Raw genomic sequence first — 22,136 nt, forward strand, 5'->3', positions numbered from 1 at the left:
ACCCTATTATTAAAACTAATTTTATGTAGGTTTGAATCTCGCATTTTTATTGTCATTACATTATTTCTGAGGTTTCGTAAATTTGCTAATAAAATTAATCATACTAATAAGTTAAAGTCTAATAAAAACAAAAACACCATTTATCCACCACTAAAGCAAACTGAAGAATTATTATTGTTTAAGTATTTAAACAGCTTACTGCGACAGCGAAAGGTTATTTACGGTAAAATATATTACATTATGGTATATTTTACGGTACTGGACTGTTTTCCTATCTGTTAACAAGACGGTTCTATTATTACAAACATTCAGCGTAGCATAAGAAACACAGCGGGTGAAGTTGGCCCCATAGCTACACGTGCCGAAGATCTGTACTCTATATATAAGATAGCAAATGTCATTCAGTTATAATGAATTGAATATTATCTATGGAACGTGGAGCCGAGACAGCCAGACAATGCTATCAGTAGTTATTCATTATATCTAGGTAGACTGAAACACGCAACCTATGAAGGCCATATGCTACATGGAAATGAATGTGGAATATGAAATGGAAAATATAAAAGACAAATTATGGTTTACGTTCGCTGAGAATCGCAATGATTAGGGTTCGTATTTTCAAATAATTTCGTAGAATTTCGAGCGTTTAATTTAATATTTTATAAGGGTTAAAATCTCAAAAAGGTTTATTAGTGCTAATTCTTCTTTCATTTAGTAGGTGAGTGAACGAGCTGACGAACCGGTAGGTATTAAGTGTTTTTGACGTGACAACGTCTTATAATTCGATGGAGCCGGCTGCACGCACGAAAAAAAAAACATGACTCATGCGGCGTTACTTCGCTCTGAGGCGTTCCCTTTAAGGCTTGAAGTGCAAGCGAGAGCGCGCAACGAGCGACAAAGAGGCACAATCGGCCTCCGCGTTCGGCAGCGTTCGACATCTGTCTCTCCTCCTACTTGAGTAAGCGATGCATCCGCGTGGACAGCTGCTATACAAAAAACATTTGCATGTTTTCGTCAAGTATGAAGTTCAGTGAAAAGTGAATGTGGTGTCAATTGTTTATAGCAACGATAATTGCGGCGATAAAGGTAATGATTCTTTCGATTATATGTTTTATGACGTTGTCACGTTCAACTATCGTCAGTAAAGCGACTTTACAGACAACCGATTTTTTTTGTACCTCGGTCTTCCTCTTCTCCCTCTTCTTCTCTAGAGGCGCCGGAGTTTGACTTAACCCGGTCTGTTACTCCCCTTGATCGGGTAAACGGATTCCCCAGCATTAAAAAAAAGGTATTAAGTGTTTCGAAGCTATTACATGTTCATGTTCACTTTGAAACACGTGGTCGCAGTTTCAATTTTACTTATTATAAATATATCAAAGTTTCAGCTGCTTTGAAATAATAACCAACCTGTCTTTATGATTAATATAATAAACACTTCTACCGTGGAGCATTCGTGCGTTCTGGTTTAAAAGAAAGAACAGTTATTACAATATCGACATTTTGACCATGTATACATACATACATATATAAATATACACACATATACATAGGCATTTACATAGGCATTCTAAAGGATAAAGAAGTCCGGTGCATTCGTATGTAGCGATGCACCGGTGTTCAGATCCCAGGCGGTACCAATTTTTCTAATGAAATACATACGTACTCAACAAATGTTCACGATTGACTTCCACGGTGAAGGAATAACATCGTGTAATAAAAATGAAACCCGCAAAATTATAATTTGCATAATTTGGTGGTAGGACCTCTTGTGAGTCCGCGCGGGTAGATACCACCACCCTGCCTATTTCTGCCGTGATGCAGTAATGCGTTTCGGTTTGAAGGGCGGGGCAGCCGTTGTAACTATACTGAGACCTTAGAACTGATATCTCAAGGTGGGTGGCGCATTTACGTCGTAGAGGTCTATAGGCTCCAGTAACCACTTAACACCAGGTGGGCTGTGAGCTCGTCCACCCGTCTAAGCATTATTGCTTGTGATAGCAGTTTTTGTGGAGTCGGATTTCGTTTCCATTTGACCCCATTTAGTTCATTTATTATTTGACTAGCCGACCCTGCAGACTTCGTAGTGCCTCAATCGCCTAAACTTTTGTATAAAATAAACGTAAAACAAACAAAAGGAATCCGTCCGACGGAGGACACATCAAAGGAAAAACAAAATTGTTATTTTTATTTAATTCCGAGCATTTTCATATTTATCTACCTTTTAAACCTTCTCTGGACTAACACAAATAATTCAAGACCAAAATTAGCCAAATCGGTCCAGCCGTTCTCGAGTTTTGGCGTGACTAACGAACAGCAATTCATTTTTATATATATAGATGATTATGGTGATTTCGTGTCTCACTAGTCTCCCATCTGTTTCTGGTATACCGCAGTTATGTACTCTGTAAAGCCATGGTTCAATTCATTTCTTACTTTACACAATTAGAATACAAATATGGTGTAGAGCGACCTCGTTGTCTATGTTCTTCGGTTACCATTTAACAATAAATGAGCTGCGAAGTAGTCGTAGACAAGGATTTAAAATGTCCGGTGTACACTTATCAATGAATTCAACTGTACTGGTATTCGAATTCCACAGGCATGTATTAATTTATATATTAAAATACGCTACTTGATATATGTTCAAGAATAAGTTTCACTATGAAGGAATAATGTTGTGTAATATTTATTTAATTAGGCAGTAGGTAGGGCATAAGGCCGCTTAAATAAGTACCACTATCTTGCCTATTTTCTCCGCAATCTCAGCCAAATTTTTGTGTTCTTTATCGCCTACAAAGTCCGCCACAGGGTCTTATGTTCAGCAGAGAATGTTTTTTTCCAACATTAATTAGGTTGCTGTTTCCGTAACTTAATAAAATGTCTTGAAGACCACTCATAATTTTTATTCGTTATTTTAATTGGTTAATATCATATGACCAAATGCGGACTGGGATAAAACTTAATTGGAATTATGAAAGTCATTGACCAAACAATTTCGTAATAAAGATAATTGCAGCATTTTACAGCCTAGCACTTAATTTGTCATCCCGTTAATACGGATAATCTTCTCTTGCTTAAATAACTGATAATAAATTAATGATGAAACGTATCTTAATCTAACTGAGGGAATTAGATAGGATCAGATTTCGAGAAATCGAACAATAGTAACCAAATCGTAAAATTATTGATATCAGACCGTAGATAACTAAGACAAATAGATAGAGAGATAGATAAGAGAAGATAAATCTATAATATAAAAATGAATCGTTGAATGTGTTGCGATGTCTCGAAAGTTAGATCTCGAGATCAGCTGAACCGATTTCGCTAATTTTTTTTTTAGATTAAACCTTGAAGTACGAGGATGGTTCTTACGTAGAGAAAAATTAAAAAAAATGCCTGATAAATTCTAAAAACAACACTTATACACTCATACAACTCTCATACAACGGATTCGTAATAATACTTAAAAGTCAATTTGAACTTTAATACCATACCATAAAGTTTAAGTGTTAGTGGAGAGGTTCCGTGAAGGCAAAACAATTGAATGACGTTTGTATCGTAATGTCAATATTTGTCAATAGCAGAATAAATAATAATAAATTAAAGAATCGACTGTTAGGTGGTACGAAGTTCGCCGGGTCAGCTAGTAAGATAAAAGACGTGTGGCACTCGGGGACTGCCGCGGTAAAGCTATTGCAAAGCATTTTTTATCAACTTACGCAATTACAATTAGACAATAATAATTTCATATTAAAACAATAATAAAAATAAGACCACGCTATATTTATAAACATTAACAAAAGCAAAACATTAACTGTCCCCTTCACACTCATAAGCTAGACCGCGTGAGAGAAAGATGGGCAGACTTTTCATGATGCTCGTGCAGTGCGACGTCACGACACACGCTTATTCACAAACAATACACCAGCGCAACGTGTGAATGTGTTGAACGCGAGCTACATAGTAGGCGTAGTGGGGGTGTCAGGTTATTTTCGTTACGGAATTTCTTGATTCAGTCGCCGCGCTCAAGGCCCGCGATAGAAGCTATGCAATAGCTTAATAAAAATTAATAAGCGCCACTCAAACGAAAAAGTTAAATACGAGGAATTTAAAAAACTTAACTCATAAATCAAGCTATCAATTATAATCAAGATTAAAAGCTATTTTCGTCAGTAAACGATTAGACCAACCTTAATTTTTTTTTTAGATCCCCACTAATTGTCGTATATTAAAATGCAAACACAGTTGTGTTTTATAAAGGACGTTATTACAAACATAAATTTCATCTGAAGACGTTAACCGACCCGCGAAGACCCGAGATATTGTTCAATTTGTCAGACAGTAGCCAGGGTCGGCATTCCAGCAAGCCACCTCGAAAAGAGGCACCGCCCTGGACACAAGCCAAATTTTGTGATTATCTATTCATTCTTTTCATGAACGATTCGTAAATAGCTGGATAAATATAACCTTTGTTCTACTTTAATTTTAAAAGGCACAGCTCTCTTAAATAGCGTGTACTGAAGCTACCTACTTGTATTGTAAAACCAGACTTTGTAAAGGAAACGGGAAAACAGCCGATAATTGCGCAAAAAATAATTGTTAAAATCTTTTCATTTAAACTTGCCTTCCCGTTCTTGGTATTACAGTTAAGTAATATTATAAGTTTTTTTTTTTTTTTATAGCTTAGATGTGTGGACGAGCTCACAGCCCACCTGGTGTTAAGTGGTTACTGGAGCCCATAGACATCTACAACGTAAATGCGCCACACACCTTGAGATAAAGTTCTAAGGTCTCAGTATAGTCACAACGGCTGCCCCACCCTTCAAACCGAAACGCATTACTGCTTCACGGCAGAAATAGGCGGGGCGGTGGTACCTACCCGTGCGGACTCACAAGAGGTCCTACCACCAGTAAGTATATAACATTATAGGTACATATATAACATTATAGATATATAAAATCATAGTTTCAAATTCAGAAGGTAAATTCTGCGTGTGATAAATCTAAATAGATTGTTCAATGTAATCTAGGCTTTCGCAATGATATTTTCTTAGAACAAAGTACTCTTTAATAAACAATATCTCCGCATTGATACCGGCTACATGACAAGAGAAACACGCCAGTGGCTCAATAAAAATCGACGTGTGTGAAATCGCCTTTAAGCATGATCGCATTTCCATATAATCACTATTGGACTATCACAGCCATCCATCCGAACCATTTGTTACGTTTTCTCATTTCCTATCGACTAACTTCAGATAGATTATGACTTATACGTTTTTTTTATTTGTATTTTGACTACTACTTTAACTCTAGTAATTTATTGTTTTAGATAATTGTAGCTCTCGTACTTATTGTAAGTACATTCGGCAATTTTATTAGGCTTGTTCAAAGTTATCCAATTACATTAAAGCAAAACAAAATACCTATACGTATTGCACCAAAAGTAGTGATCACTTTATTTTATTTAAACAATGAATACTCACAAAAAATGTGAATGTGAGATCTCAGAGAATTATTATTTATTATTTCTGCCGTGAAGCAGTAATGCGTTTCGGTTTGAAGGGTGGGGCAGCCGTTGTAACTATACTGAGACTTTAGAACTTATATCTCAAGGTGGGTGGCGCATTTACGGTTGTAGATGTCTCTGGGTTCCAGTAACCACTTAACACCAGGTGGGCTGTGAGCTCGTCCACACATATATATATATATATATATATATATATATATATATATATATATATATATATATATATATATATATCAAAAGAGTGATATTCCAGACAGATGTACTGAAAATCCTGACGCCAAAATCCGCCAGATACACGATGGACAAGGTAAACTCTCCGGGACTGTTTGCTTTTAATTAACCATTGATCAACAAACGGCTTTTGCCCCATACACTTTTCATGAAACAATTCCACTGAACTTAATATAGCCCTGTTTGCTCAATGTACCACGTTTAAATTACTGAACCGGCTCGTCTCATCTACATGTATTGGAGATGCTTTTTGTTTTTTAAGCACTCTTTTATTAGCCTGGTTTAAGTGTATCTTTTTATACTTACATACATATGTACGTGTATACAACAGAATCTTTGAACGTCATTTCACCGAATTTAAAACGTTTTTATTTTTATTGCTTAGATGGGTGGACGAGCTCACAGCACACCTGGTATTAAGTGGTTACTCGAGCCCATAGAGATCCACAACGTAAATGCGCCACCCACCTTGAGATATAAGTTCTAAGGTCTCAGTATAGCTACAACGGCTGCTCCATCCTTCAAACCGAAACGCATTACTGCTTCACGGCAGAAATAGGCAGGGCGGTGGTACCCACCCGCGCGGACTCACAAGAGGTCCTACCACCAGTAATTACGCAAATTATAATTTTGCTGGTTTCATTTTTATTACACGATGTTATTCCTTCACCGTGGAAGTCAATCGTGAACATTTGTTGAGTACGTATTTCATTAGAAAAATTGGTACCTGCCTGAGATTCGAACATCGATGCATCGCTCAACACGAATGCACCGGATGTCTTATCCGTTAGGCCACGACGACTTCCAGAACGTCGAATTAACTTAAAAATTTACATTGACTACTCGTATAATACAAACAATAATCTTGAAAATTCGCTTCATTCAGACTTAAAGTTCAAAAGCTTAAATTAATTAATATCACATATTATATCATTATGATAAGATCATGATTTTTTCATACAGGTGACGTGTCTGTAAACAAAAATAGGAAATAATACCAGATGTATAATATTTCAGTTAAATTAAGCTATAATAAACGATGCGATGACCGATAGAAAGTAAAATCCAATAAGTTAATACAAATATAGATACTATGTGAACGTGATAACTAACATGCTGAATAATGGTTTAAAAAAAAACTAAAAGACATGCTCCTATACAAAAACCAACTAAAAAATAGAAAAAAAAAAAATGTAATGTGCGCGATGTCAAAAGTTTTAATATGTTATTGACAGATATGACTAGAAGTCTTATCATTTTGATAGATTACAATAAACTAGAGGTCCCGCAGTCATTCCGATAGAGGCACCCGTCACGTGCGGACGTGCTCATTGTCCACTCGATCGCCCGGTCTTTGTTCGCCCGGCTTTTGTTAGCCCGGCCATTGTTCGCGCGGCCTGTGTTCGTGATACATCTGCCGACCAAGTGTGTTTCCTGGAAGCTTTTATTTGTTTTGTTTTAGTTATTTTTGTGTTCATGGAACATTTGCCGACAAAGTGTTTTCCTGCAAGTATTTATTTGTTTTGTTTCTTTTTGTAATTTCCGTTTTGTTGAGCTTTTTCTTTGTCCTGTAGTAATCGCGCCGCATTGCCACCTGTGTTCAATAGAACCGCTCAGGTCCGAGAAGTTGGGGCCTCGCCGCAAGGCGAGTGTTTTCAAGACCCGGGGCCGCCCCACCTGGGTACTCAGCGATCATGGACGCTGTATTCGCGGAATTCCTCCGACTTCGCCACCCACAGCTCGCCTCAGAGTTTCTGGCCTTCAAATCCAATCACACTGCGAGCCCTCTCGAGGACTCCGCCGCGCTCGCTGCTCCTGCGTCGCCTGTACCTGCGTGCAGAGCTTCTGTATTGAGCACCGCAGCCTCTGTCGTGCCTGCCGCTCCCGTGTCGCCTATACTGGCGAGAAAAGCTGCTGCGTCGTCCGCCGTGACCATCGTTTCAGCTGAGCGATCATCCGCGGCCTCCGTCGCGCCCTCTAAAACACCTACACTTGCTCGTAGGTCGCCTGCACCCGCCTCCTCGTGCTCCGACTCTGACTCTGACATGGAGGTCGACCTCGCCCCCGCCTCATCGACGGATGGATTCACCCTGGTACAGAAGGGTAAGAAGCGTGCCGCGGAGTCTCGAGCTCCCGCGGCCGCTAAAATTAGCAAAGCCGTGAACGCGTCGCGCCCCCGCCCTCAGACTCCCGTTGCGCCCCCAGCCCGTGCCACTCCGTCGCCGCGTCCGGTGGCACAAAATAAAACCCAGACCCCTCCCCCGGTTATCCTTCAGGAGAAGGCAGCTTGGGATCGAGTTTGCCTGGCCCTTAAGGCCAAAAATATAAATTTCACGAATGCCCGTAACCTCGCGAACGGCATTCAAATTAAGGTTCAAACACCCGACGACCATAGGGCCCTCTCTTCTTACCTCCGTAAGGAACGTATAAGTTTCCATACTTATACGCTCCAGGAGGAGCGCGAACTCCGCGTTGTAATACGCGGAATCCCTAAAGAGTTAGATGTAGAGCTCGTCAAGGCCGATCTGTTAGAACAGGGCTTTCCAGTGAATTCTGTGCACCGTATGCACACCGGTCGCGGTAGGGAGCCATATAATATGGTTCTAGTCACCCTCCAGCCTACCCCCGAGGGTAAGAAAATCTTCAACACACAGACCGTCTGTAGGCTCTCCGGTATCGCCATCGAAGCCCCCCATAAAAAAGGCACTCCTAGCCAGTGCCATAACTGTCAATTGTACGGGCACTCTTCCCGTAACTGTCACGCGCGCCCCCGATGTGTTAAGTGTTTGGGCGATCACGCCACGGCCCTCTGCGCTCGCGACCAAATAACCGCGACGGAACCGCCTAGCTGCGTCCTGTGTCGAACACAGGGTCACCCCGCGAATTACCGTGGTTGCCCCCGAGCCCCTAAAATAAATCGCCGCGTCGTCCGCCAAAACCGCCTCCGAGCTTCCGGCCCAGTCATCAAAGCCTCGGCACCCTCTGCGTCGCAGGCTAAGCCAGCGTTCGTTCCGGCGGCGGTTCCCAGTGTCTCGGCCTGGGCAAAACCGCTGCCGTACACGAACACGGCTACAACTCCCTCCTCCGCGATTCGTCCCGCCCCCGCGATTCGTCCCGCCCCCGCGACTCGTCCCTCTCCCGCGACTCGTCCCTCTCCCGCGACTCGTCCCTCTCCCGCGACTTGCCCTCCGACCGCGTCCGAAAATCTCGCTTTAGCGATCGACTTCTTTCAGTCGATCAACTTTGAGCGCGTTAACGCTTTGGGCGACGCCATTCGCGCTGCCTCCACTGCACAACACTTTATCGCCGTTGTGCAGGAATACGCCGACGTATACGCGTCATTAAATACGTACGTCCTCCCCTCACTCCGCCGGTAATCAATGGCGTATATAAGTAGAATAAAGCCCCTATCCGTAACGATAGGATTTTTTAACGCTTACGGTCTCGCAAATCAACGTGATCAGGTTTCTGACTTTTTGCGTGACCATCAAATTGATATCTTTTTAGTGCAGGAGACCCTACTTAAGCCCGCGCGCCGTGACCCTAAAATCGCGAACTATAACATGGTCAGGAACGACAGGCTCTCTGCCCGTGGTGGTGGTACCGTCATTTACTATAGAAGAGCCCTGCATTGCGTCCCGCTCGATCCTCCCGCGCTCGCTAATATCGAAGCATCAGTGTGCCGAATCTCACTGACGGGACACGCGCCGATCGTTATCGCGTCCGTTTATCTTCCACCGGATAAGATCGTTCTAAGCAGTGATATCGAGGCGCTGCTCGGTATGGGGAGCTCTGTCATTCTGGCGGGCGACCTAAATTGTAAACACATCAGGTGGAACTCACACACCACAACCCCGAATGGCAGGCGGCTTGACGCGTTAGTCGATGATCTCGCCTTCGATATCGTCGCTCCGCTAACCCCGACTCACTACCCGCTAAATATCGCGCATCGCCCGGATATACTCGACATAGTGTTATTAAAAAACGTAACTCTGCGCTTACACTCGATCGAAGTAGTTTCAGAGTTAGATTCAGACCACCGTCCCGTCGTTATGAAGCTCGGTCGCGCTCCCGATTCCGTTCCCGTCACGAGGACTGTGGTGGATTGGCACACGCGGGGCATCAGCCTGGCTGAATCTGATCCACCATCGCTCCCGTTTAACCCGGACTCTATCCCGTCTCCTCAGGATACCGCTGAAGCCATAGACATCTTAACGTCACACATCACCTCAACATTAGATAGGTCATCGAAACAAGTTGTAGCGGAGGACTTCCTTCACCGCTTCAAATTGTCCGACGATATTAGGGAACTCCTTAGAGCTAAGAACGCCTCGATACGCGCCTACGACAGGTATCCTACCGCGGAAAATCGTATTCGAATGCGTGCCCTACAACGCGACGTAAAGTCTCGCATCGCCGAAGTCCGAGATGCCAGATGGTCTGATTTCTTAGAAGAACTCGCGCCCTTCCAAAGGTCTTACTACCGCTTAGCTCGTACTCTCAAATCGGATACGGTAGTAACTATGCCCCCCCTCGTAGGCCCCTCAGGCCGACTCGCGGCGTTCGATGATGACGAAAAAGCAGAGCTGCTGGCCGATACATTGCAAACCCAGTGCACGCCCAGCACTCAATCCGTGGACCCTGTTCATGTAGAATTAGTAGACAGTGAGGTAGAACGCAGAGCCTCCTTGCCACCATCGGATGCGTTACCACCCGTCACCCCGATAGAAGTTAAAGACTTGATCAAAGACCTACGTCCTCGCAAGGCTCCCGGTTCCGACGGTATATCTAACCGCGTTATTAAACTTCTACCCGTCCAACTCATCGTAATGTTGGCATCTATTTTCAATGCCGCTATGGCGAACTGTATCTTTCCCGCGGTGTGGAAAGAAGCGGACGTTATCGGCATACATAAACCCGGTAAACCAAAAAATCATCCGACGAGCTACCGCCCGATTAGCCTCCTCATGTCTCTAGGCAAACTGTATGAGCGTCTGCTCTACAAACGCCTCAGAGACTTCGTCTCATCCAAGGGCATTCTCATCGATGAACAATTCGGATTCCGTACAAATCACTCATGCGTTCAACAGGTGCACCGCCTCACGGAGCACATTCTTGTGGGGCTTAATCGACCAAAACCGTTATACACGGGAGCTCTCTTCTTCGACGTCGCAAAAGCGTTCGACAAAGTCTGGCACAATGGTTTGATTTTCAAACTATTCAACATGGGCGTGCCGGATAGTCTCGTGCTCATCATACGGGACTTCTTGTCGAACCGCTCTTTTCGATATCGAGTCGAGGGAACCCGCTCCTCCCCACGACCTCTCACAGCTGGAGTCCCGCAAGGCTCTGTCCTCTCACCCCTCCTATTTAGCTTATTCGTCAATGATATTCCCCGGTCGCCGCCGACCCATTTAGCTTTATTCGCCGACGACACGACTGTTTACTATTCTAGTAGAAATAAGTCCCTAATCGCGAAGAAGCTTCAGAGCGCAGCCCTAGCCCTAGGACAGTGGTTCCGAAAATGGCGCATAGACATCAACCCAGCGAAAAGTACTGCGGTGCTATTTCAGAGGGGAAGCTCCACACGGATTTCCTCCCGAATTAGGAGGAGGAATCTCACACCCCCGATTACTCTCTTTAGACAACCCATACCCTGGGCCAGGAAGGTCAAGTACCTGGGCGTTACCCTGGATGCATCGATGACATTCCGCCCGCATATAAAATCAGTCCGTGACCGTGCCGCGTTTATTCTCGGTAGACTCTACCCCATGATCTGTAAGCGGAGTAAAATGTTCCTTCGGAACAAGGTGACACTTTACAAAACTTGCATAAGGCCCGTCATGACTTACGCGAGTGTGGTGTTCGCTCACGCGGCCCGCACACACATAGACACCCTCCAATCCCTACAATCCCGCTTTTGCAGGTTAGCTGTCGGGGCTCCGTGGTTCGTGAGGAACGTTGACCTACACGACGACCTGGGCCTCGAATCAATTCGGAAATACATGAAGTCAGCGTCGGAACGATACTTCGATAAGGCTATGCGTCATGATAATCGCCTTATCGTTGCCGCCGCTGACTACTCCCCGAATCCTGATCATGCAGGAGCCAGTCACCGTCGACGCCCTAGACACGTCCTTACGGATCCATCAGATCCAATAACCTTTGCATTAGATGCCTTCAGCTCTAATACTAGGGGCAGGCTTAGGGACCCCGGTAACTGTACTCGTCGAACTCGACAAAGAGGTCGACGTGCAACCTAACCCATGCATCAGCCCACTGAGTTTCTCGCCGGATCTTCTCAGCGGGTCGCGATTCCGATCCGGTAGTAGATTCATTCGCGAAACAATTGCTCTTGAGTTGTTAGGTCTCCTTCGGAGGCGCTCGGGCAGTTGTTAGCAAATCCCACCCCTCTTGGCTGAGCCTTTGCTCGCCCACCTGTCCTGGTGAAACTGGAAAGGCCTTCGGGCCACCAGTAAACTTCCAATCATAAAAAAAAGGTCCCGCAGTAGTCGAAATTCGACTATAATTAATTGGAATTGTAAGTTTGTACTCTTTATTTCTTTATTTATAATTCTTTATTATGGTTGTATTTTATACTTCTTTAATCACAAATTTCGCCAAGGCTACACTATTATAAAATATTAATAAAGACAAACAATATTAAATCTATTCTCAGTTTGACCACAGACGTCAAGAACAAAAGTTTGACATTATATAGTATGCATGCGTGTGTGCGTTAAATACATGGTATGTAGTGTGTGTAATGTTTTCTTTATTGATTTAATGTATCTTTAATGCATTATTTAAAAAAAATATTAGCATTGTGCACTTCTTCTCTGTATTGTCTATAAGTTTGGAAAATTTCATACTCCTCCGTCCGCGCAATTTTCGTAAAAAGGGATACGTTAATAAAGATTTATTTTCTATTCTAGTTGGATTTTCTATAAAACCGTGTTTTAGTTGTTTTCAAACTATCATTTATTTATAATTTTTTAGTTTAAGTAGCATTACGTATCATAATTACTCATTAATGTACATTGAGGCAAGTACAACAGTTTCCAATTTGGCAAGTGAAAAAATGAAGGCGCTCAAATGAATTTGTTGTTTTGACTACCAAAAGTAAATAATGGATTTAACTGTTTAAAATATTGAATTGTCATCGGTCCTTGATAAGTATGCCAAATTATCGAGTTAATCCGACGATTTGAAGGGGGTAAAAATTGTAATGGACTGTAGGATTAGGATGGGCAAGGAACTTAATAAATAAACTCGCGAGGATTGCACGTATAAAATTGGTATATTTTGGATTTTTTTATAAATCGCGTACAATACCACGGAAAAAAGAGAATGCCAAATTTAAGACATTCCAAAATTCAAAATTCAAATGTAATGTTAAAAACCACAACCACAACAATAAAAAAGGTTTTATACCAATTTGTTGGGTTGCCAACAAAAATAATGTTCAAAAATTCCGTCACATACTCTAAAATACATACCTTTTTTTTAGAGATTACTGGTGGCCTGGAGGCCTTTCCAGTTTTACCAGGACAGGTAGGCGAGCAAGGGCTCAGCCGGAGGGGTTGGACTTGCTAACAGCTACCCGAGCGTCTCCAAAGGAGACCTAACAGCTCAAGAGTAGCTTCTTCGCGAATGAATCTACTACCGGATCAGAATCGCGACCCGCTGAGAAGATCCGGCGAGAAACGCAGCGGGCTGATGTTTAGGTTAGGCTGCACGTTTCGAGCTCTTTGCTGAGTTCGACAACATACGTACTAACATACGTATGAAGCTAACAAAAACGTTTTAATAAAAGAGGTAGAAACTCTAGGTTTCACAACACTACTTGAAATTAAGCACAGATTTACACCGAACACGGTCGCAGGCACACTCATCTAGGACACGAGGGTCGCAACCGGGTGAAAAATAAATTTAAAAGGCAAAATATCAAATAGCAATCATCAAATAGATCATATCGAATGATCATTGTTCTATACTCTTCGTATATACTGTGTTACTTATAATATTTTGTATTCAAGTTTAACAATATTTGCTATGTGTATGTGCATTACTATAATTCTCATGTTGTATGTATTATTTTAGCTGTTCTACACACACTTATCACTTTTAATTATTATTCTCATAATCCTCTCACAGGTCTGCTGGAGGAGATTTCTTAAAAAAATATGCTGTGCCTTTGTACATAATTTTCCTATTACTCTGTACTATGTCTTCTTTTTTTTGTGTGTACATAAATAAATAGCTGCCGTTGTTACTTACATAAATTGTACTCCACGGAAATTTGAATTACAAAAATTAATCAGAATGTGTCCAATTTGAGGAATTTTTGTAAAGCTGTTGATGAAACTCGTTTCGATTATAACTATCCGAATGATGATACGGCAGAAGCAGCATTTTCATGGACATTAATAATTGCGTCTTTAATCAATTCGGGCTGTTACCGAATGATGAATCGGTTTTATTACACGAAAACGTCTATTCTGATTCGCTTTAATGTAATTAGGTAACTTTGAACGAGCTTAATAAAATTGTCGAAGGTACCACCTACCTATAATAGATACATAACTTAGGTGCAATGATCTAAAACAAGAAATCTAAAAATGTTCTTAACATTTTATGCCTACAGGCCATTCAATTTACAATGTTCTCAAAATACTGTATAGAGAACTATTTTCACATTAACAGAGATAATTAACATACAGTTTAGAGGAGGGTTAATATTGTACATAGTGCAGAATTTTTAATGATCTGGATGGAAAGCTCACAACCCTTCTGGTCTCCATGGTACCGTAATCTAGAGATGCAACGACGCGCAACTTGTGAAACCTGTAGAAATGTATTGATTCAGACTACTAGACACTTTAGACAACAAGTTGAATTTTTTTTATCATCCACTCACCATTAATATAATTCTAGCCACATTTAAACAGAATTTCTGTAATGCTGCATGCATTAAACGAATACTTGGGACATTTAAAAAGGCTTTGTGATTTTAATTGCCTTTTACAGATACCGCACTTCAATATCGAGTAGAATACCCAAGGGGGACTTGGCGGTCGCAAATCGGACGGTTGCAGCCAGACACATTAAGAAGAATCCCATTTTCAGTGAAAAAGTTAGGTAAATGGTCTGGAATGAAGCACTGCTAATAGAAAATGGACGACAATCTTTATTTCCTTGTTCAATATTCAAATGAGATACGTACGGGTATGAAGACTATTATCATATCTATCCCGTTGGAAATGAGAATCAACGACACTTATATAGATAGTTACATCTATATTTCATGTTCATATCCACGCTAACGATAAGGGAACCTTCATTCGGATAACGATGTACTGATCTCGTACCTCTGTGATTATTATCTTGACTTGAATCCCTTGATTTAATTGAAACTTTGTACCGGTTAGTTTAATAAATTGGTTTTAGTATACAGATTCTGTATGTATATAAGATTATTAGGTATGTTGTTTTATTAAAATAAAACTTCAATGTGTTGCTCCGAAAGAACAAAGAAACGACATTTAAAGTTTATTTTATAATCTTGTAACTATCTAAATAGAAATTATTTTTATAAAATTTTACACAATGACATATTGTTTATCTGTCAAGGCTTTTCGACTTTACAACATGTCGACAGCGCATGCGTGACATAATTCAAATTAAAGAATCAAATTAAAGAAAGGAATAACTTTCTTTACATGTATATGACGGAGAGACTTGTTCCATGGTGTATTTAAAATGATGACGCCATTTTCTTCATCATTATCATTGCCTTCCAGATTAACAGTAATTCAGACTCACTTTTCCAATGATTTCTGTTTATTACATTTGAAGTGTACAACGATAACAACAGAGGGCTCCGCCTCGGTCGGCTGCTCCGGTCGGAATGTTTTGTGCGACAATAGTCATTCGTATTTAGTCGTAGCCTAGTAATGAATTCTCTTAAATACAGTCTAAAGCAGTTGTCGACATGCATAACATTAAAGAAACAGTTAACTTTAACTATTTTTCGTTAACTAAATAGTGACGTTGCGCCGACATATATATTATATGCATATAAAGAAATACATTTGGGTATACCTATGTAGTTTTATTAATTCTTCGTACGGAAAACAAGAAGTTGTGAACAGGTCGAATGAATGCCATGTACGATATATATTGACTTCCGGTCAGCCGGAGGAAGGTGATCTGTGTTAATAATCCATAGTGAACAAAGAACTAGCTGTAACCTACTCAACTACACACTATTTTACAAATTCATATACTATATAGGTTTCTCATAGACCCATACTTCAATGTACAAATTGCTGTTCTGTGTGAAGTTAGTTGAAGTGTTTTATTTTGTCAATTTAGTATTTTTTTCCGGTTTAAGCGTGGTGGATTATAAAGTGTAAAGTTAAACGTGAAATTTAACTCATAGACACAAACAACTGAGTTTCTCTTCGAATCTTCTCAGTGGGTCGCGATTCCGATCCGGTGATTGATTCAGCGAAGCACTGCTCTGGCTAAAGCAAATGTTAGGATGTTACTGATGTTAGTAAGCTCGTTAACCCCGGTAACCGTACTCGTCGAACTCGACAAAGAGTTCGACCTAACCCATGAATCAGTTCGCTGAGTTTCTCGCCGGATCTTCTCAGCGGGTTGCGATTCCGATCCGGTAGTAGATTCATTTTCGAAGCAGCTGCTCTTGAGTAGTAAGGTCTCCTTCGGAGGCGCTCGGGCTGCTATTAGCAAATCCCACCCCTCCTGGCTGAGCCTTTGCTTGCCCACCTGTCCTGGTAAAACTGGAGAGGCCTCCGGGCCACCAGTAAGCCTTCAATCCTAAAAAAAAAAGTAAGCTCGCCTACCAACAATGTGAAGCCAGAATAACCCCTCGAGGCTATCGGTAGTTGGGTAGGAATATAAAAATATGTATTATATGTCATTGTGGGCAAGTGGTGAAAAAGTGAAACGGAATCGTATATCGTGGCTTCTCGGATTCTTCCAAAAAGTCTATTAAGCTCTTATAAAATTCGTTTCGTTTTTCGGTTATTTTGTTTCGTCACATCCAACATTTACGAGATATTTTCTCATCTCATTTAATTGTTTCATTTCATTCCAGACAAATGTATTTGATCCCGTCCCGTATAATTTTTCGGGTTCAATAAATATTTAAATGAAAAATAGCCTTGAGGAATAAAATCCAAGCCGTTATAGCAATTTCGCTGTGTTTAGCACCCTATTCCGGTTTAATATTATAAGAATATTTCACAACGATTGACGTAAAAATGAGAAAACACAATATTTACATTAAATTGTCAGGTTCCAGCTTTAATATTTTCTATAATATTTAATTATATTTAATATTTTTTTAATGTAACGGTAATTGTGGCCGTTTTGTATATCATGTGAGTCAGTGAGTGAATAAGTCACTATGGCCAACATTTGTACAGTACGTACTGTACCGCCCTGCCTATTTCCCTATTTCCGCAATGAAGCAGTAATGCGTTTCGGTTTGAAGGGTGGGGCAGCCGTTGTACTGTTACAACTGAGACCTGAGAACTCTTCTCTCATGGTGAGTGGCGGTATTTACGTTGTAGTTGTCTATGGGCTCCAGTAACCACTTAACACCAGGTAGACCGTGAGCTCATCCACCCGTCTAAGCAATAAAAAGAAACTAAAAAAAAAAACTTAGCTTTTTTTTTTATTGCCCTTGTAGGCAGACGAGCATACGGCCCACCTGATGGTGAGTGGTTACCGTCGCCCATGGAGTTCAGCAATGCCAGAGGCAGAGCCAAGTCGCTGCCTACCGTAAGCTTGTTTTGTTTTATACTGATGGTAGGACCTCTTGTGAGTCCGCGCGGGTAGGTACCACCGACCTGCCAATTTCTGCCGTGAAGCAGTAATACGTTTCGCTTTGAAGGGTGGGGCAGCCGTTGTGACTATACTTGAGACCTTAGAACTCTTGTCTCAAGGTGAGTGGCGGCATTTAGATACGTTGTAGTTGTCTATATACTCCACTAACTACTTAACACAAGGTAGACCCTGAGCTCGTCCACCCGTCTAATCTATAAATAAAAACAAAAAAAGAAACTTAGCTTGTTTCGTTTTATACAACATCTACTGTGTGTAACGTGCGGAGAACATCCATATAACAAAAATTCTCGTTATCGGTGAGCTGTAGCACTCAGCACGCCCTCCGGAAATTAACATTTTCTGAAGCACTTGCATATGAAAGCGGTTAGTATAGAAATGTCATTCGACAGCTTTATTATTTCTTACAAAATCGTCACCCGACTCCCCGAAGAAATGATGATACACATTAAATAAAACGTTTCATTTTCGTACTATTTGTCGAACACTCAATCCATCTCTAATAAACGAATGATAAAGGAAGCCGAAAAAGCATTTAATAGATATTCATAATGCAAAGGAAAGGAAGCACAATCAGATTTTCATTGGAGATCTCAGACGCCGATTGTCGATGCTAAGAACGGAGGAGGGAGAGATGAATACTTATTGCTAAAATGAAGCGGCCGATTAATGAACGCCGACTCTCTTGAACCTGTCGGCAGAGATTTAATTCCCTTCGAAAAATATTCAATAAACGCCACAAAGACTTCTCGCGGATCATCTGCAAATAAATCGAGGCCATCGGAGAGGAAAAATTGCAACGACTGGAGAAAAATTTCGAATTTATTAAAGCTAATTTTTATTCTTTTTATATTTTTTACTTACTTCCATTTTGAGCGCAGAAAATCTTGATGCCAGTATCTCATTTTTATTTTATTCATAATCCATTTCGTCGGAGGAAAAGTTGTCTGCTTTTGAAAAATAAATATCGAATGGAACATAAGATTACAGGCAAACTTTCTTGAAAAAAAAAACACTTCTTCAATGTTCACAATGCGAAGGAACCATTTATTATACCCTATTGTTGTGAATAGCTGCTGCCGGCTCTAGCGTTATCATGTTAACTTTTTCCATGTCCTAGTAAAAAAAAAGCCCGCTCCTACACATTAGTCATTTTATTTTATACTTTTTTTATTAGAGTACATTAGCTGATAGGTAGATATTATGTTGTACGAATCTTCCTTGTGTTAAATGGTAAACAAAACCTATACCGAAACATAATGTAAGTGTGCGCCACCAATAATCAATATCGAGGCATGTTTCTTTCATAAAGCATGTTCTATGCACTCTCAATTCTAATGGAGCGACTACCCTACAAATCAAAGCGAACAAATTCTATATATGAATTTCTAGATCTAATCACCCACTTACTTAGTAACTTATCATTAGAGTATTTCTTACTTTAGTGATATTCCGATTTTTACAGATTATTCATCGTTTTACGTCGGCCATGGTTATTAACAAGTCTAAGTAAACGTAAGATTGGATCACTTCGCAGTTTGCTATGTGTGTTAATTCAGGAAGTTACGGTTGACGAGGTCAAAAAACATAATCTTGGTTTTGTTACAAGTTATCATAAATACAAATTTCTTGACTGACGCGCTCCATTTTAAACATGGGTAGGTCCTACGTAGGTATACCTACCTAGTATAAATTACTGAAGATCAATCAAATCAATCAAAAGATTTGAGTATCATCGCCTTCAAAAGACGTAAAACGGAGGTTACCTATTCTAACATTTTTCTTTAAAATAAAACCAGGCTCTTTACATGGAATTTTTATTATTTATAGCAGCACATATTAAAAATCAACAACGACAACAACATATTAAAAATCACTTTAAATGTAATTCATGATGAGTTATTAGAGTAGTGTGAACCTTGAACATCGAAACTGAATAAGATCACATACAGCTAAGATTTTGGTCACATAGCATGCAGAAACGATGATAGCCTAGAAAGATTTATCGCTACCTGTGTGCTTAGTGCAAGTTTTTTAACGTTCTCGATAGCGTAAAAGTTAGCTCATATTTGTATGGTATGGGATCGTTTACGTACGTTTTCCGCTAGGGGCGCTGTTCCAACTGCATACTAAATTGACTTAACTTTTACGCTATCGAGAACGTTAACAAACTCGCACTAAACACACTATAAATTAGAAAACCAAAAACCTACAGGCCCGTAGCCCAAAGCGGTGGCCTGCCCCCGCGACTCATTAACTCGAAATGCTGGTCAACCAAGCTCTCCGCGACACAAAATATAGGAATAATAGATGGAGGGAAAGTGAGAAGACGACAGAAGAATCACAATCTTCAACAATGCGGGAAAGATTGAGAAGGAAAAGAAAGCTCCAACAACTCAACATGACCGTATATTTTCAAATATGAATTATACTCATGCATGATTTTTTTATTAGCAACTACGAACATTGGAATACATAGATCACAGTTTCTGATAAAGCAACGTGTAGGTAAACTGTAATACAACAGTCGAGAAATTGTCTGAATATACCTACTTATAATATGTATCGGTAGTAGGGGATAATGCGATTATGGCATCTTCAGGGAATTTCTTCACATCGAACAACAAACAATTATATACACTCAAAATTACCGTAACACTATCGGACCGCCACAGATAACGGAAACCCACACTCAACAAATATCAAGTACACCTCATCGATGATCACTTGGCCCGTACCATCGATCTTCCGGTTACTTACGTAATCGAGATCAGAGGGTTTAATCTATGTATAACTAGGTAAAACCAAAATATTTATGTACAATTTTATTCTCTATTTGCCGTTTTATTTTTCTTTTTTAATATTTTGTAACTATTATAAGATTTAATACTAATAATTATCTTATTGTTTGAAGTAATAGTTTTTTATTTCCAAAAAAGAAAAAGCCTTTAGATATCTACTGACGTTTTTGCATCTGTTTATCAACCGATTCCTTTTCTAAATGATTACAGAGACATATATTTATGTATTATAGGTACTTATTCTCAAAGTACATGGAATCCTAATATGTATTCCGTCTTCTATCCTATAGGAATATCTCGCCTAATAGCTATTCAATAAATGAATAAATCTGTTTATATCATAATATATTAGTTATTGGTAAAATACTAATGTTAACATTCGTAGCTTTGTGTACTCTCATAGTTGTACGACTATAGGTTCGGTCCTGGGAAACATACCATTTTAATAAAGTAAATACCTACATAGGATATATATAATATGTTTAAATGGGTAATTAAGTTGATTTCAGTAATCAAGAAACTTACACGATGAAGATACAGCACCGTATAATCAAAAGTTAATTCGCAAAATTTGCGTTACTAGTGGTAAATACGTAATAAATTTTAAATTTATTATGTACCTACCTATTCTATGCCATTCTATGCGGAGCTTCAAAAAAACCTACGATGCTCTCCAAATTTCGTAAATAAAATAAAATTTGTTTTTTTAATTTCAGTTTGCATGTGTTATATATTCTAATGTTAGTTTCATAATCATATATTCGTATTTATACTATAGAGCAATGTGAACTAGGGATTTAGCTATTACAAACGGATTTCAATTTCAACAGCCTATTTTTAATCAAGAAGGATGTTTAGTATATTTCAGTTTGTGCATTACATTAGTTTAATACCTACTTACGTACATTCTTAACGTTGAGAGTTATGATTATGATACAATACGAAAGATTATAAGTTCAAATACACATTTGAAAAAAATAGGACAATATTTTGCAGTGTGTCAAATACCATAGAATCCCATAAAAATACCATTAAAATTAAGGTTTTTTTGCCTACGTCAAACTATTCGATGACCCGCTGTAGGCGTCAGCAACTCACCCCATTGTGAATGAATGCAGGGAGTAGACCTAGACTACGACAGCTGTTGTTAATACAATTGGAAGGAAATGAGGGAACAATTACATTTATTAAGTAAAATTATACGAATAAAGACAAGGTTAATTTTCATGGTCTCATCTAACTAGGGACTTTGTTATAAATAACTTTTAAAATGTAATAAAATATGGCATGTATGATACAATCAGCATTAGAAAAAAATATAGTTATTAACGGCGACTAGTTTGAGATACTAATTGCAGTAGGTAGTTGTTTTTTTTTATATTTATGTATTGAGTTTACCGATTACATATATGAAGATTGCATACAAATGCGTTTTTGTATATATACACGTGGTCTAAATAAAATATTGATTTCAATTTATTCCAGTAACCTCGAAATTTCATGCTGGCCATGTTCATTTCATGTAAGCCGCGAGATCAAGCGGACTATTGAAAACGTATCAAAGGCCACATTTCGAAGACACGCGGAGACTACGGGTGAATGTCTCACACCAGACCCCTGATACGTACAGGTTACGGGAGATTCCTAAAACCAGAACACTAAACAATCAGTATAGTAATTCTAATTTTAATTGTCAA

The sequence above is a fragment of the Bombyx mori genome, chromosome 6, assembly GCF_030269925.1.
Source record: "Bombyx mori chromosome 6, ASM3026992v2".
In the NCBI taxonomy this organism is placed as follows: Eukaryota; Metazoa; Arthropoda; class Insecta; order Lepidoptera; family Bombycidae; genus Bombyx; species Bombyx mori.